Here is an 18980-nt window from a genome sequence, read left to right as displayed (position 1 = left end):
ACAATTCCTTTTATCCGTAACATTACGTTCACCTTTCAACAAAAAATTTCAAAGCATACTGAAAGATAAAAAACAGTTTCATTGCAGTATATGTATGAGAAAAGTATTTTTATACAATTAATTGCTTCACGTGGCAACATATAGAGATTCTAATTGCCCTTCTGATTTAAACATTTTTTTTATTATATCCTTTTAATTGACGAAAATATACTAATTAGTATATGTTTATTTGACATAGTCACCACACCAGACCACAGGGTTGTTTTGGTGATCAAGATGTGTTTCCACTGGATTTTGTTAATTTTTGATCACATTGTCCTAAGATGGCAAGTTTGAGTATTTGTTTTTTAAATTGGACAGAAATCCCCTTTTATCTACTTACCATGTTATACTTATCTCCTACTGAAATCTAGGAGCTCAATAAATAGGTATTAATTAATTTCAGTTCATGGAACTTGGTACTAACATTGCTTTGTCATGTCCGTCCAGAGGGGCTAGAGGCATAGGCATCAGGTATTAGAAGAAATAACTTTCTGTTGTTTCTTTAAAGTCATATTGATTATCACATATTTTAACAATCTAAAGAATCTCAAAAGAAAACCTTCACACCTCCTTAAAAATTTCCCCATTCTTATCTTATATCTCCTCTTTTCCTTGGGCTTGGGATAGTACAAGTAATAAAAAAAAAAAAAATGCTCCAAAGTAGTGCAGCAAGGTACATTGTAAGTGCCTAGAGGCAGAAAGAAGAAAATTCTGTGACACGTACTTAAAACAGCTTGAGATATCAAATGCCCTAAAAAATCTGGTCTACCCATCCATTCAACAAACATTTATTTAGTTCCTACTGTGCTCAAGACACTGTGTTAGGCATTATTCATGAACAATAGATGAATAACACAGATTTTTTGCCCTTAAGGAATTTATTTTATATGTAGTAGCAAAACATATAATATAGTAAAGAGTATGCTATAAAATGTTCATAGAAGCCATAATCAGCTAAGATTTTTTAAGCTATTGGATGTATTAGTGTTAGAATATTATCTTCCAAGAAGATTTAAATAAAAATTAAGATGCTATAGGTCCTTATAGGTGAAATCAAATTTTGTTGGGGGGAAAACATTAAAATAAGAAGAGACATTGAATTATCACCAACAGAAGGAATTTGACATTTATTAAGTTTCTAGTGTTGTGTTTTATATTCAGCTGTGTATAAAATTGCACATTCTGTTCATTCTATTTTTTTTTTCTTTCCCATTCAATTTCTTTTTTTCTCACCATATGCAATGTTAGTATTTTCTTCTCTCATAATTTCAACACAGGAATTCTCAGTTCACCTTTCTGTATTGTAAAGCTCTTAATTATCATTGACTTTCACACTTCAGTGTTTGTGGTAAAACATCATTAATTGTGCCCAATTGGGAAATAAATGTTAAGTCTGAATTATAGAACATTTAAGAAGAAATGACATGAAAAAAAAATAAAATAAAATAAAAATAGAAGAAATGACATGAAATAAAATATACATATAATAACCTGCTGACAGCAATTGAGGAGTGTGGGAATCAATCACAAATGTGGAGGAAAAAAACTGTTATGACCCTAAAGATACTCATAGACAAAATTTATTTTATTGCCATATACAATATTTGAATAAAACCACTGCTAAAATGGATTAAAATAATTTTCTGGCTTTTACTTGAAAATAAGCTAAATAGTACCTTGACTTACACTCTAGAAAGTAATCTTTTGAGGGTACACATATGTATTTCAGTTAAGCTTACCTTAATTTTCATAATTTCCAATTTTTAATTAAACAAGTTTTTATTGTTTGAGGAGTAAATTCATCTCATAAGACAAAGACTATAGCATACAAAGTTCTTGTCCAAAAGAGTAAATAATTTTAATTTTGTAGACACTTGAACCTGATAGTAGATAGCACAATTTAGGATTGATACCACTTGCAATATTTTTGTCTTCTAAGAACACATTTAAAATTGCATTAAAGTTACAAAAATTTTCCAAGTTCATTAAAAAAATAGATAAGTGCACGAAGATGTGGCTTATGTTTATTTACCTATTGGTTATCTCTTCATTTACTTTCTTTGGCAATATTTCAAATTTCTGGTTCACTTGCTCACTTCCTGCTGAATGACTCTAAGTGTAAGCAATTGTAACTCATGCTGAAATAACAGAAGAATTTACTCAGCAGCAAACACCACACTTTTTGAAAATATTTCTAGGAAACAGTTTATCTAAATAGGAATATGGGAGAAAAGTTTAAGGAAGGGTCAGTTTTGTGCAAACACAAATCTACTGAGTTTTGGAAAATAGGAGGGACCATGAAAGAATGGGATAGAATTGACAGAAGTGCCACTTAAAGACTGAGCTGAGGCAGTTATTGAAGTAGGATAAAGTCCATAAGAGAGGGTTTTAGAAAGGAATGAGGCATCAGTAGTGCAGAATATCTCAGGCACCTAAAAGCTCAATATAAAACCATTTTCCTGGCCAGAGGAATTGTAGAAAAGAGGTCCATAGAGTTTGGGGAGATTTCCCACTTTTTTTCCATTTTCTTATAGAACTTATCTACGAGGGTAGCTCCAGAAGAATGGAACTGCTTTGCAGCATGGGAAGCTAAATTACCGAGGAAATAAATAAACAGAAAATATATTTATCCAGCAGACAATGTAAGGGGCTCTAAAGGATACAGAGAATGTGGGGCAAATCCTGGAGAGGAGTGAGCAAGAGCAGAGAGCTCCTGAATTGTCTGTAATTGTAAACAAGTCTGGACTCACCCTGATGGAATTAATGGAACAATTCATTGAAGCACAGCAAAGGATTTGAAAACCAAACTGCCATTGGAACCACTGCAGATGCCAGTTAAATTGTAAAATTGATAAACCTCTAACCAGACTAACCATGAAAAGATAAAGAATCCTTTCAACCTAGAATTCTTGTTTTTTAAATTGAAGTGTAGTTGGCTTACAATATTATATTAGTTTCAGGTGTACAACACAGTGATTCAATATTTTTATACACTACACAACACACAAAGTTATTACAATATTATTGACTATATTCCCTATGCAGTACATTATATCCCTGAGGTTTATTTATTTATAATTGGTAGTTTGTACCTCTTAATCCTCTTTACCCTTTTCATCCATTCTGTACTGCCCCCCTCTGGCGAGTACTATTTTGCTCACTATAACTATTAGTCTGTTTCTGTTTTGTTATATTTGTACATTTTTTATTGGCTCCACTTATAAATGAAAACATACAGTATTTGTCTTTGTCTGACTTTTTTCACTTCGCATAATACCCTCTAGGTTCATCCATGTTGTCACAAATGGCAAGATTCTTTTCCTTTCTATGGGTGAGTAATATGGACGCTTATGTTGCTTCCATATCTTGACCATTGTAAATAATGCTACAGTGAACATGGGGGTTCATATATCTTTTCAAATTAGTGTTTTCCTATTCTTCAGATAAATACACAGGAGAGGAATTTTTGGATAGTATGTTAGTTATATTTTTTATTTTTTGGGGGGACTCTTCATACTTTTTTCCATAGTGGCTGTACCAATTTATTGATACATTCCCACTAACAATGCAGAAGGGTTTCCTTTTCTCCACATCCTTGCCAACACTTCTAATTTGCTGTTTTTTGGATGATAGTCATTCTGAAAAGTGTGGTGGTATCTCACTGTGGTTTTGATTTGCATTTCCCTGATGATTAGTGATGCTGAGTATCTTTTCATTTGCCTTTTAGCCGTCTGTATGTCTTCTTTGGGAAAATGCCTATTCAGATCCTCTGTACCACCCCTTTTTTGATGGTAACTGACCTTATTGTGGTGATAATATCCTAATAATATCCTAATTAATAAAAATATGAAATTACTATAAACACCTAAAACTAATATAATATTGTATGCTAATTATAACTCAACCTATTTTAAAAACAGTCTTTTTTAATATATTGACTTGTGTAAGTTCTTTATATTTTGGATATCAATACTTTATCAGACAAATGATTTGCAAATATCTTCTCCCATTCAGTAGGCTGCCTTTTCATTTTGTTGATGGTTTCCTTAGCTTGCAAAGGCATTTTAGTTTGATGTGGTCCTATTTGTGTATTTTTACTTTTTTACCCTTGCCTGAGTAGACAGATCCAAAAAAACATTGCTATGACTGATGTCAAAAAGAATACTGCCAATGTTTTCACTTAGGAATTTTATGATTTCAGGTCTTATATTTAAACACTTAATCCATTTTGAGTTTATTTTTGTCTGGTATGAGAAAAGGGTCTAGTTAATTATTTTACATGCTGCTGTCCAGTATTCTCAACACAATTTATTGAAGAGACTGTCTTTTCTTCTTTGTATATTCTTGCCTCCTTTGTTGTAGATTAGTTGACCATATATATATGGGTATATTTCTGGGCTTTCTATTCTGTTCCACTGATCTATGTATATGTTTTTTGTGTCAGCACCATACTGTTTTGATGACTACAGCTTTCTAGTATAGTCTGAAACCAGGGAGCTTGATACCTCCAATTGTTCTTCTTTCTCAAGATTACTTTGGCTATACACAGTATTTTGTATTTCCATACAAATTTTTGGATTATTTGTTCCAGTTCTCAGAAAAATGCCATGGGTATTTTGATAGGGACTACACTGAACTTGTAGATTGCTTTGTGTGGTATAGACATTTCAACAATATTAATTATTCCAATCCATGAGCACAGTATATCTTTCCATTTATGTGTGTTATCTTAAACTCTTTCTTCAGCGTCTTATAGTTTTCAGAGTACAGGTCTTTCACCTCCTTGGTCAAACTTATTCCTAGGTATTTATTTACTTTAGACATGATTGTAACTGGGATTGTTTTTTTGATTTCTCTTTCTGATAGTTCATTATTAGTTTGTAGAAATGCAACAGACTTCTGTATATTAATTTTGTATTCTGCAATTTTACTGAACTTATTCCAATAGTTCTAATAGTTTTTTGGGGATAGCCTTTAGGGTTTTCTATATATAGTGTAATATTTACAGAGTGACAGTTTTACTTCTTCCCTTCCAATTTGGATGCCTTTTATTTCTTTTTTTCTTCTCTGATTGCTGTGGCTAGGACTTCTAATACTATGTTGAATAACAGTGGCAAAGGTGAGCATTCTTGTCTTGTTCCTGATCGTAGAGGAAAAGCTTTCAGATTTTCACTATTGAGTGTGATGTTAGCTGTGAGTTTTTCATAAGTAGTCTTTACCATGTTGAGGTATGTTCCTTCTATACACACTTTGTTGAGAGCTTTTACTATGATTGGATGTTGAGTTTTGTCTGAAACCTTTTCTTTGTCTACCAAGATGATCATATGGTTTTAATCCTTCATTTTGTTAATATGACGTGTCACATTGACTTGTTTGCAGATATTAAACGATTCTTGTTGCATCCCTGGAACAAATCTCATTTGGTCATGTTGTATGATCCTTTTAATGTATTGTTGAATATGGTTTGCTAATATTCTGTTGAGGATCTTTGCATCTATGTTCATCAGTGACATTAGTCTGTAATTTTATTTGGCAGTGTCTTTGTCTTGTTTTGATATCAGGATGATGATGGCCTAATAGAATAAGTTTGGAAGTGTTCCATTCTGTTCAATTTTTTGAAATAGTTTGAGAAGCATAGTATTAACTCTTTTTTAAATGTATAGTTGAATTCCCTTGCAAAGCCATCTAGTTCTGAACTTTTGTTTGTTGAGAGATTTTTTTTATTATAGATTCAGTTTCATTACTGTTAATCAGTCTGTTAAGGTTTTCTATCTCTTCCTGATTCAGTCTTGGAAGATTATATGTTTCTAGTAATTTATTCATTTCTTCTACATTGTCCATTTTTGGTATATAATTCTTGTATTCTTTTGTGATTGTGTTTCTGTGATATTGGTTGTAACTTCTCTTTTATTTCTAATTTTATTTACTTGGGTACTCTCTCTTATTTTCTTGATGATTCTGGCTAAAGGTTTATCCATTTTTTTAAATCTTTTTAGAAAACCAGCTCTTAGTTTCATTGATCTTTTGTCTTTCTTTTTTTGTATCAATTTTATTTATTTCTGTTGTGATTTTTTAATTTACTTTCCTCTACTACTTTGTTCGTTCTTCTTTTTCTAATTCCTCTAGGTGTAAGTTTAGATTGTTTGAGATTTTTCTTGTTTCTTGAGGTAGGCCTGTATCACTAAGAACTTCCCTCTTAGAGCTGTTTTTGGTATGTCCCATAGGTTTTGGAAAGTTGTGTTTCTATTTTTAATCATCTCCAGGGGGTTTGCCTGAGCAGTCTTGGCAAGCTGACTAGAGTGCCAGGCACTTTTCAATTTGCTGCCTTTGCTTTGGGACTCAGAGCAAGTAAATTTGTATGTAAGCAAACTTGGTTTCCTACAGACCTCTAGCTCTCCAGGTCAAAAGTCTTGCTGTTTTTCACAACCATTTAAGGGGGCTTATCTTCCTGGTGCTTGTCCCCAGGGCAGGGGCACCCAATGTGGGATTCAAACCCCTTTCTCCTCAGGGAGGACCTCTGAGTTTGTGATATTCCCTTCCTTTTTTGGGTTGCCTACTTGGGATGTGGGTCCTGACTAAATCATGTCTCTGCCCCTCCTACTCATCTCAATTATTTTTTTTTTTCTTTATGTCCTTAATTGTAGAAGAGCTGTTCTACTAGTCTTCAGGTTGTTTTTAGAGAGAGTTGTTCTATATATAGTTTTAGTTTTGATGTATCTGTAGGAGGAGATGAGTTCAGGATCTTCCTACTCTGTCATCTTGATCCCACCCTCTCTTGACCTAGAATTCTGTGTCCAGTTACAATATCCTTCAAAAATAACAGTGACATAAAGACATTCTTAGATTAAGGAAACATAAGATTATCTGTCAGTGGCAGAATGCCCCCCCCCCCCAAAAAATATTTAAAGAAAGATTCTTAAGCTAAACAAAAATGATTCCAGAAGAAATCATATAACTTCAGGAATGAAGGACAAGCAAAAGAAATAGTAATTATTTTAGTTAATAAAATAAATACCATATAAAGCACATTCTCTGACCATAATAGAATGCTAGAGATAAATAACAAAAAGATATCTGGAAAATCCCCCAAAATCCCTAGAGTTGGAAATTAAACAATACACTTCTAAACAATCTATGGTGAAGAGGAAGTCTCAGGTATATAAGAAAACATTTTGAATTCAATAAAAATATACTATAGCAATACCTGTTGGGTACAGCTAAAACAGTTCTTAGAGGGAAATTTATAACATTAAATGCATATATTGGAACAGAAGAATTATCTAAAATCCATAATCTAAGTTTTCACCTTAAGAACTAGAGAGAGAAGGGCAAAATATAAACCTACAGCAAACAAAGAATATAATAATAATGATTAGAGCAAAGATCAGTGAAATTAAAAACCAAACAGTAGAGAAAATCAGTAAGCCAAAATGTGTTGTCTTTTTAAAGATCAATTAAATTGATAAACCTCTAGTAAGGCTAACAAAGAAAGGAAAGAAGACTCATTACATGCCCCTCTGATATTAAAATAATAGTAGGACAATATTACAAGTGATTATACAGCAGTAAATTTGAAAAAATTAGATGAAATGCACCAATCCCTTAAAACTATCAAAACTTATTCTCAGTGAAATGAGCCACAAGTAGTGCAATGTCTAACAAAGTAAATCTCAGTCTCTGATGGTTTCACTGGTGAATTCTACCAAACATTTAAGATAGAAGTAATATATTTTCTACGTAATGTCTCCAGAAAATTGAATGGGAGAAAATATTTCCCAATTTGTCAGTCTAACATCCTGATATCATAGCCAGATAAAGATTACAAGGAAAGAAAAATGCAAATATTCATCTTGAATATAGACACAAAATCCTCAGCTAAATATTAATAGATAAAATCTAGCGATAAATAAAGGGATAATATATTACAGCCAAGTAGAGTTTGTTTCAGTAATGAAAGACTAGTTCAACATTTCAAAATCAAACAATACAATACACCATACTAACATACTAAAGAAGAAAAGTAGTATAGTAATTTCAAAAGAAATACAAAAATACATTTTATAAAATTCAAATGTATTCATTAAAAAAAATACTCTCGGCAAAATAAAAATAGAGGAAACTTCTTTAACCATCAAGAATGTGTACTTCTACAAGGCAAGGACTATGACTTGGTTATTTTTTCACCCATGCTTAGGATAGTCCCTGTTACAAAGGTGAAAAAAGATTTATAAATAAATTATTTATAAACACATAAAGTAAGAGTGCCTAATTTAAAATAAACACACACACACACACAAAGTCTGGTTTGTACAAACTGGTTTAATCACTTTATCAAATCTAATGAACATCATCTAGGAGTGAAGGCTCAAAATAGGAGGACATAAAATGTGTTTGTGTGTTGTGTGTGTGTATGGATTTGTGAAAGTAGGTGTTTATTTGCAAAGCAAGGTTTGATCCTGTAAATAATTTATCTTGAGGAGCTAGATTGTTAAGAAAAAAGATATTTCTCTACTTTCCCAAACAACATCATGATATCTAAAATTTGTTTTAGGAAGCTGATGTGTTTTAATATGCTTGGGTAATTTAAAATGGGTTGGTGAGGGGGCTAAAACCTTGAAGCATTTTATTTCAGACATGATCATCTGGGTCTTTATAGTAGTAGATTTGATAAAGATGAATAGATAAGAAAATTATATTAGAAATCTTTGTTTCTTAAAATTTCATGAGGTAAATAAATCAGGCTAAACTTAAATATGTGTTTTCAAGAAACAGTATTAGAAATCACTCATTTAAAATAATTATTTTGTTTTTTGGTAATAGTTAAATTCAGCAACAGTAACTGAAATTACATTGTAGTTATTTATTCATTCATGTATATTAATTGATACATATACTTATAATATACATTTATATTTACATTCATATTTATCTTATCTAATATCTTCTAGAGTATGCATGGATTAATATCATTTATTAGACCCACATATCCCATATTTTCCCTAATTCGGTACATTGACATTAGAAGATATTCAATACCATCACATAGAAGTACATGATAAATGAATTAGTGATCAAGCAGGGTTACTTGTTGCAAAGAACTCAACAGTCCTGTTTACTCTAGATGTATCTTGTCAGTCAGGATGTATTTCCTAAGCTTACTGCACATTTAACTGGGTGTGATTAAGAGAAACATCTGTTTTATAAAAGAACATACTTAAGGTGAATTCTATTATGGGCCAGAGGTTTTCATCCCACTGAGAGGGCAGATGGATAAATGTTTGGTTTATGGTAGATAAACTTCTGAATTAGAGATTTCAGTTCATCTTATCTTCAACTGGATAAAACTCCATATGCTTCAAGGTAATACCCTGATGTAGCTCTACTTAGCCTTGTCTTTCCTGTCCATTATTTAAAATTGTGCTTCACAAGGTACAGATAGATTTATAATTTATGTTTAAGTTCTGAATGCAGAAGTTGAATCTTTCATATTGTTACTTTATTAGAATTGTTCTTTACATTTATTTTCTCCTTTAATTTATAAGCAAGACAAAACTATGTAGAAAATGAATATATGCATGGCTTTAAGGAAACTATGATAATGTATCAGATTCAGATACTAAAAGGAATATTTTAAGACCACAATTTTTCTGAATTCAAGATCATAATACTCTCCATACTATTTTTTGGTTTTCTTTTTTGTGACTACACACTTCATTGCACAAAAAGTGAGCTAATACTAAATGAGATGGTGAGAGTCTGGACTGTGTTATGTTCATATGGTTTACACAGCAGAGGCAGCTGTTGGTGCCAATTATGGAGTAATAAGCTTGAGCAGCTGCCAAAAGAATAAAACTAAGTTCGACTTGAAAGCAAGTAAGTCATGCTGCTCGAAAGCTTCTGTCTCCCAGGACAAGTGGGTGCCCATTTTTAATATGTAGATAGAAATTGGAGCCAATAAATCAAATGGACAAGGACATACTGGCATCACTTGTGATTATTTTAGCCATAATAAAATTGTACTCTTAAATTTCTAAATTTTCAAAAATTCTCTGAACTTTGCAAATGACTATTAAATGTATGATTTAGATCTATAGGCCCATTTATATCAAATCACCATGCTGAATATACACACACAAGAAATAAGCTAAACATACATATTGCCTCACTTATAATAAAATGTAGCCACTTCATCAGGGGAATTAAGCAGATGTTTAAAATTTTTCAACAAATTTCAAAAGTGACTTAAGGCAGGAAATGAATAAAATTATATCCAATTTAAGCTCTAGGAAGTGTGTAGACAGACTATAATTATCTATTATTAAGGCAACTGGTGTAAAAGATAGAAAACTTCTATCTAGAAAGAAGGTTTCTTCCACTGGCTGGTCCTTTTGAATTTCAGCAAGATGACAAATGAGGAATCCTGTTATATTCTATGGTCATCCATCTCCTTTCAAGCTGTGGTCCTTTCATTCATTAATTTATTTGTATAAATTCAAACTTTTTTTAGATAGTGGGAAAAAATTCAGATAATTAACCAAGGAATGGAGCCTGATTAATAGTTGGTAGTCTAAAAAATATTTAGCCATTTGTGTCATATATTCTTATCTGTAAGTGATGAAAAATAGTATAAATTCAAAATGTCAAATTCTAGTGGATGTTGAAGGAAGAGAAGAGTTTTATGTTTTTGGTTTTTTTAATTAAAGAGGCTCTGTAAGTTTCCACTTCTTCCATTGTTGGGAGAGACAGCAGCCTAATGGCCTTTGAAATGCCCGCCACTCCAGAGCTGGACAGCTTTGAGGGCTTGAGGTCTTCACTACTTTAGAATTTTGAAAGTGAAAAAATTTGCTGCAAATACTGAACAGAGCCCTTCCTCAGGGTCTTCCAGAGGATGGACTTTTGGCCCAAGGAGTCCTTCATGCTCTATTCTCTGCCCCCTAAACTGAGAAACCCAGACTTCACCACTTAGAAGACTCCTTAGTCAAGTCTCCCACCTTCTACAGGTACTAACAGCTTATTGACTAGTAAATCCATGGCAAAAGAGAAATTAATCATCATTACTATCTTTCAAGTAACCCAAGGAGATAAAGCAATGAGCAGCCAAAAATATAAATTGATAAATTAATAACAAATCCAAGAAGATCCAGTAGCCATGTGAAAAATACAGCCAAAGCATATGGATTAGGCAACTACTAATGAAACAGAAGAACTGGGAAGAAATATACACTTAAAAGAATAATAGTAAGAGCACTAAAGAAGATTAAAGTGTAGCACAAATACAACTCAAACTGAAGAAACAAGGACAAAAATAAAAGCAAGCTAAGGTTTGGGAACAAATTTCTGATCAATACCATGCCTCATTGCCTGTTTTCAACTTGGATTCACCAATAGCATCTTCTAAAATTTCTTCTGTGTATAGAAGAGAAGCTGGAAGCTATTTTCCAGAATCCCCTTTCCTGTGCAATAACCGGAAGCGCATGAGATTTGGAAAGTAGAAGGGGAGAAGCTATGATTTTCCAGAGGCATTTGTATCCTGATGTGAAATTCACTTTGGCTTCCTGGTAGTTTCTTGAGAACCAACTGCTTTGCTGCCACAGACTGAGGTAGTTGAATAGGCCTTCTGTAATAAAATACCACCACTGAGTGGCTTAAACAACAGAATTTATTTTTCTCACATTTCTGGAGGCTGGGGACCCAAGGTCAAGGTACCAGTATAGTTGCTTTCTACTGAGGCCTCTCTCCTTCACTTGCAGATGGCGTCCTTCTTCTGAGCCCTAGATGAGAATGGAAGCCCCTGCCAACACCTTGATTTCAGCCTAGTGATATCCTGCTAACTCAGACTCCTGACCAGGGAAATTGTGATATAAATTTGTGTTGTTTTAAGCCAATGAGTTTGTGGTAATCTGTTGCATAATATTAAAAACTAAAACATTTCTTTTCAGACTAGACCAGTTGGCAATGTTTAGATATATTTTGGATCATCACAATTTGAGGGAGGGTCCTCGATAGAGGCCAGGAATGCTGCTAAATATCTTACAATGCACAAGGCAGCCCCTCAAAGCACTGGATTATGCAGCCCTAAAAATTAATAGTGCCATGGTTGAGAAACCCTGGACTGAGCTATTTTATTAGAATCGTCTCCAACTGGAAGAGGAAAACTGTATTTGAGTTAGAATCTTGAGAATATAAATAAGTTTTTAGGAATAAATTAGGGATTTTCACTAACTGTACACATTGAGGATATCAGGGTATTATAAAATACTACCTAACAGAAACCACTATTTTTAGGGCTTCCAAACTGAATGTGCCACTTCTTACATATAAGAATTAAGTTTTAAATTATATATTGATATTAATAAGAAATTACTACCTACGTGAGAACATCAAGGATCATATAGGTTTAGAACATATTTCTCAGGATGTATAAAACGTTTGAGTTTTTTTTTTTCTTTGTTGTTTACTTTCTGGAAATATTCTTATACATTTTGCATGGTTTCAGTGGAAGCATTTAATTGCTAGAAGTAATTTAATATTTGGCTTCTGCACTCCCTTAACATTCCATTCCCTTTCTCATCAAGAAAGCTTCCTAGGTCCTTGACAGAATACCTGCTTGAAAAATCTGATGCATGCCACAGGATTCCAAAGTTTGTGGTTGGCCTGAACACACCAAGAAGAGATTATCATACCTTTCATAATTTCAAAGCAAAAGACTCATTAGGAACTTAAAGACTTACATACTAGACAGAAAGACTTGTAATATTAAATATATAAATAAAAGCTAGAGCTGGTGACATGCTTGAGCCACTTATATCCCTTGGACGTGATAAATTAAACATTAAATAATTTTGGAGTCCATTTTCTTCAGTGCTGTTCTTAAGTTCTTGATACTCAGCAATACTCTTTAGGATTATCACAGTTTCTTTGAGGTGAATTTAAAATAATATAAAAAACACTTAGAAAGCACAGAATTTCTGTAAGTTAATGTCAAGTGTCAGTCATTGAGATTCCACAATACAGATCCTCTGTCATTTGGTATGAGTTCCAACACTCTCTTTCTGACATGAACCATCAGAACATTTAACAGAAAACAGATAAATGAGTGTGAAGAAGGCATTGTGACAAGACTGCAAAAACATGTTGAATACCAAGGGGATATAAACAATATAGAAAAATCTGATCCTAGTTGTTCATAAGTCTCTGTCTTGATGGAGTATTCACTATCAAATTAGTATTACAAAATAAGATCTCCCTGTCTTCTTAGTCATATTCTCAAATCTCTCCAAAGACAAATGTCTTATGTTTTGTGGTTATTCTTTCCTATTTATAATTAGAGTAGCCTGCAAAGAGAATAGAAAGGCAAATAGCAAAGAACTAAGTAAATGTGAAGTTTTATCCAGAAGTGATTTATCTGATAAGCTCATCTATCTCAAATTTACTAAGAACATAAAGTATCAAAAGATTTAGCAGAGCAACCAAAACAAATGTTAGCATATCCATACATGAATAATATGGACAAGCACAAATAGTGTTTATTGTAAGTCAGATGCAGTTCAGAGTGCTGTCCTTGGATACTAACTCATTTAATCCTCGTGGCAACTTTATGAGATAAGCACAGTATTTATCTCCATTTGACAAATGAGAGAACAGAAACATGAAGAGTTTAAGTAACGTTTTAGAGGAAGTTCAGCCAGCAAAGGCGTTAGTAAGTATTCAAAATAGAGTCCTTACTGTTAACCACTTCAAGTGGTTAATCTCCAAATCTCTATTTATTCTTTACTCAAGAATTTATTTAGTGTTTAATGTTTGCAGTACCCAGAGCTGCTTGGTGTGAATAAAGAGAAATAAGACAGGTACATAAATCAGTAAATCTCATTTAACATGTGTTGTGATATGAACACAAAGAGGGGATTACCACTTGACAAATAACAAAAGGAAAAACAAGAAGGAAGTTAGATTAACAGTAAACGGTTCTATATATTTCAAGTTCACATTGTTGTATAGCCACTTGTACTTATTTACGTTGTCAATTATATTCATAATCATGGCATCAAGTTGCCAAAGAAGATTTAATATATGTTCACAGAATTTCAGTTAAGAAAGAAGGCAGTACGTTTATAAATGTTTATTCTGGATAGCTTATTTATGTTTTGGAGCAAATACTTATTTTTTTTCCTTATATTTTGGAATTATTTTCTTTATGGTTGCTCCAAGACTTACCACATACATTTTAGTTTATCAGAATCTACTTCAGATTTATACTAAATTCCACTGAGATGTAGAAATGCTACTCATATATAGCTCTATTCTGTCTTTTTACTTTTATCCTATTATTATTATATATATTGCATTTACATATGCTACAAAGTTAACAATACACTGCTATGAATTACTTTGCATAATTTCATGTAAATTATAAAAGCTGAGAAAAGAAATGAGAGCAAGTATATATTTATAGATTTTATTATATTTACCTTCTTAATTACCATTTACAGTTCTCTTCACTTGTTCCTATGGGTTTGAGTCATCATCTTGCTCTTACCCACCTCTTTTGTGCTTCTTTGATATACTACATTTCTATATGGTACAGAACAAACAGTACCATTTTATACATGCAATTGCTTTTCAAATCAGTTAAGAGGAAAAAAAAGAACAAAAATATGAATTTACATGGTATTTTATAATTATATAGTTACCTTCACCAGTACTCAATTTTTCACATGGATTTGAATTTCTATGTAGATTTTCTTGCTTCCAACATAAAGAACTTCTTTTATTAGTTCTTGCACACTTTCTTTGCAATTACAAGAATTGTCTCAGTTTTTGTTTACCTGGGAATGTCTTTATTTTACCTTCATATTTGAAAGGTAGTTTTGCTGGTTTTAAGATTCTTGGTTGACAGTTGTATTCTTCAGCACTTTGACTATGCTTTCCCATGCCTTATGACCTCCATTGTTTCTGATTAGAAATCAGGTGTTAATATTATTTTAATTGATGAGTGGTTTTTCTCCTGCTGCTTTCAAATTTTTATCTTTGTCTTTCAGTATTTTTACTGTCATGTATTTGTGTATAGATCTCTTGCATTTATCATATTTGGGATTGGGAGCTTCTTAGGATAAATATTAACCTAATGTATAGGTTAATATTTATCAGCAAATTCAGGAATTTTAAATGAATATTTCTTTGAATATTTCTTTTTCAGGTCCTTTCTCTTTCTCCTTTCCTTGTGGTACTTCCATTATGCTATGTTGGTGCACTTAAAGGACTCTCACATTTCTCTGAGTCTCTGTTAATTTTTCTTCATTATATGTTCTCTCTATTCTTCAGGTTGAATAATCTCCACAGAACTACCTTCAAGTTTGCTGATGCTTTCTTCCTCTAGTTCAATTCTATCATTTTGTCCCTCTAAAGAATTTTGAATTTTAAATATTGTACTTTTCAACTCCAGAATTTTCATTTGCTTTTAAAACTTATCTCTAATTCTTTATTCATATTTTATATTTGATGAAGCATTGTCTTTATATCTTCCTATACTTCTTTAAGCATGGCTTCCTTTAGTTCCTTGAACATATTTATAATGGTTACTTTGAAGCCTACCTGTTAAATCTGACACAGTTTCTGTTGTCTTGTTTTTTGTGCGTTTGTTTGTTTGCTTTGGTCACAGTTTCTGCTCTTTGCCTGTCTCATGATTTCTTGTTGAAAACGGGATATTTTCAGCAATTTATTTTAGCAACTCTGGATACTGGTTTCTTTCCTCTCCAGAGCTTGTTTTCTTATTATTTGTTTGTTTATTTGTTTTAGGACTTGGCTATTCTAGTGAAATTAGTTTCTACCATACTGTGCAGCTTTTGGTGTCCTTGGAGGGTACAGCCTTGAGCATGCACACAATCACCATGAGATGACAGTGTTATGACCCCAACAGGACTATTCTTAGCTTTCTTTTCTTTGTTCTCTCTGGTAAACTAGATGGTCTATGGTTTAGCTTGTTGTTCTTTTTTTTTTATTTTTAAAGTTTTTTTTTTTTTTAACATCTTTATTGGAGTATAATTGCTTTACAATGGTGTGTTATTTTCTGCTTTATAACAAAGTGAATCAGTTATACATATACATATGTTCCCATATCTCTTCCCTCTTGCGTCTCCCTCCCTCCCACCCTCCCTACCCCACCCCTCTAGGTGATCAAAAAGCACCGAGCTGATCTCCCTTTGCTATGCGGCTGCTTCCCACTAGCTATCTATTTTACGTTTAGTAGTGTATATATATCCATGCCACTCTCTCACTTTGTCACAGCTTACCCTTCCCCCTCCCCATATCCTCAAGTCCATTCTCTAGTAGGTCTGTGTCTTTATTCCCGTCTTGCCCCTAGGTTCCTAATGACCTTTTCTTTTTTTTTCTTAGATTCCATATATATGTGTTAGCATACAGTATTTCTTTTTCTCTTTCTGACTTACTTCACTCTGTATGACAGACTCTAACTCCATCCACCTCACTACAAGTAACTCAATTTCGTTTCTTTTTATGGCTGAGTAATATTCCATTGTATATATGTGCCACATCTTCCTGTTGATGGACACTTAGGTTGCTTCCATGTCCTGGCTATTGTAAATAGAGCTGCAATGAACATTTTGACACATGACTCTTTTTGAATTATGGTTTTCTCAGGGTATATGCCCAGTAGTGGGATTGCTGGGTCGTATGGTAGTTCTATTTTTAGTTTTTTAAGGAACCTCCATACTGTTCTCCATAGTGACTGTATCAGTGTACATTCCCACCAACAGTGCAAGAGTGTTCCCTTTCCTCCACACCCTCTCCAGCATTTATTGTTTCTAGATTTTTTGATGATGGCCAATCTGATCGGTGTGAGATGATATCTCATTGTAGTTTTGATTTGCATTTCTCTAATGATTAATGATGTTGAGCATTCTTTCATATGTTTGTTGGCAATCTGTATATCTTCTTTGGAGAAATGTCTATTTAGGTCTTCTGCCCATTTTTGGATTGGATTGTTTGTTTTTTTTGATATTGAGCTGCATGAGCTGCTTGTAAATTTTGGAGATTAATCCTTTGTCAGTTGCTTCATTTGCAAATATTTTCTCCCATTCTGAGGGTTGTCTTTTGGTCTTGTTTATGGTTTCCTTTGCTGTGCAAAAGCTTTTAAGTTTCATTAGGTCCCATTTGTTTGTTTTTATTTCCATTTCTCTAGGAGGTGGGTCAAAAAGGATCTTGCTGTGATTTATGTCATAGAGTGTTCTGCCTATGTTTTCCTCTAAGAGTTTGATACTGTCTGGCCTTCCATTTAGGTCTTTAATCCATTTTGAGTTTATTTTTGTGTATGGTGTTAGGGAGTGTTCTAATTTCATTCTTCTACATGTATCTGTCCAGTTTTCCCAGCACCACTTATTGAAGAGGCTGTCTTTTCTCCACTGTATATTCTTGCCTCCTTTGTCAAAGAAAAGGTGACCATGTGCATAGGTTTATCTCTGGGCTTTCTATCCTGTTCCATTGATCTATATTTCTGTTTTTGTGCCAGTACCACACTGTCTTGATTACTGTAGCTTTGTAGTATAGTCTGAAGTCAGGTAGCCTGATTCCTCCAGCTCCATTTTTCGTTCTCAAGATTGCTTTGGCTATTCGGGGTTAGCTTGTTGTTCTTAATTAAGGTATTCTTTTCAGTGTCCTTACAAGGGAACTTCCCCAAATTTTGTTTCAAATAAAGTCAGTAACCTTGGGGATAACTTTAGAGCTCTCTATTTTTGTGGATTTCCTCTCCTTTTGGGAAGACTCACTGAGCCACTACTATGTGCTGGATGTGACTATAGCCTCTGGTTCCCCCAGCTTGCCTTGCCAGCATGGAACATCTGCCCAACAAGCAGGCTGGAGTGAAGGCACTTGACTCCAACACTTTTGGCTAGCCATGCCTGATGTAGAACCTCTATCCAATGTGTAGGGGATTGGTAGATGAGGGAGCTCCTGACCTATTGGACTTACCAGGCACTTAGCTCCTTCAAGTTAGTGTTGAAGGGGATAAAATATGTTGGTGACCTGACCTTCACAGTTATGGCAACTCTTGACTGGGAGATGAGGACAGAAAAAACTCTGTCTTCTTGGCCACACCTACCCAAGTATAGCCTCCGTCAAGTTGACCTGGGTGATGAGAGGGAGGAAGAGGGTTGTGACTCAAATGCATAGACTTCCACTGTTCTTGCAGAGTTTTAGGAGATTTCCTTAAATTAGTATCTGTTTCCTTTAATACAGTGCCCTTAGTGTTTCCCTAGGTCAATTTTCAGAAGCTTTATTTATTTGTATCAGTGGTTTTCACCAGATTTGCTCATTTCTCTAGGGAGAAGTTCTGCAGAGCTCTTCATGGTACCATCGTGTATGTAGAATAAATACTTATTTTTTAAGAATACTTTCAGTTATCTGATTATTTCATTAATATAAATAATATCCTTCCTAAGTAATGTGAGATAAATGAGGTATAACCATAAATGCTTAGAATCAATTTAAGAATATTCTAATTCTCTTTCTCTCGGTCAAAAGACAACTTAAAATGAAAGACATAATAACTCTCTAATCCAGTTTACTGTTGCCAGCAATTGGGTCGCATATTTACAAATATCATTTATAAGGTCCACAACACATCCTTGAAAATTCATTACTTGCCTATTATTATAATTTTCACATTACATTGCCTTTTATCCCCAACTGCCCACCTTCACCCCTGCCATCCCACCAGCCCAGAGAGTTAGTTTCTTTCAGAATACTTTGAGGCATTTTTTAATCATCACCAATATCATTATAATAATAATATTTATTATTCTTTTTATCCCCAGAATTTCAAACTCAATTTATTTTTCCCCTGGGTTGAACATCAAGAACATTGGTCCAATTTGTTTCATAAATGGATTAATAAGTACTGGTTGGGAATTAATTTATTCTATGAC

Source organism: Eschrichtius robustus, chromosome 2 (assembly GCF_028021215.1).
Source record: "Eschrichtius robustus isolate mEscRob2 chromosome 2, mEscRob2.pri, whole genome shotgun sequence".
NCBI classification, from domain to species: Eukaryota; Metazoa; Chordata; class Mammalia; order Artiodactyla; family Eschrichtiidae; genus Eschrichtius; species Eschrichtius robustus.
The sequence above is the reverse complement of the archived record's forward strand: the minus strand, read 5'-3'. Positions refer to the sequence as shown.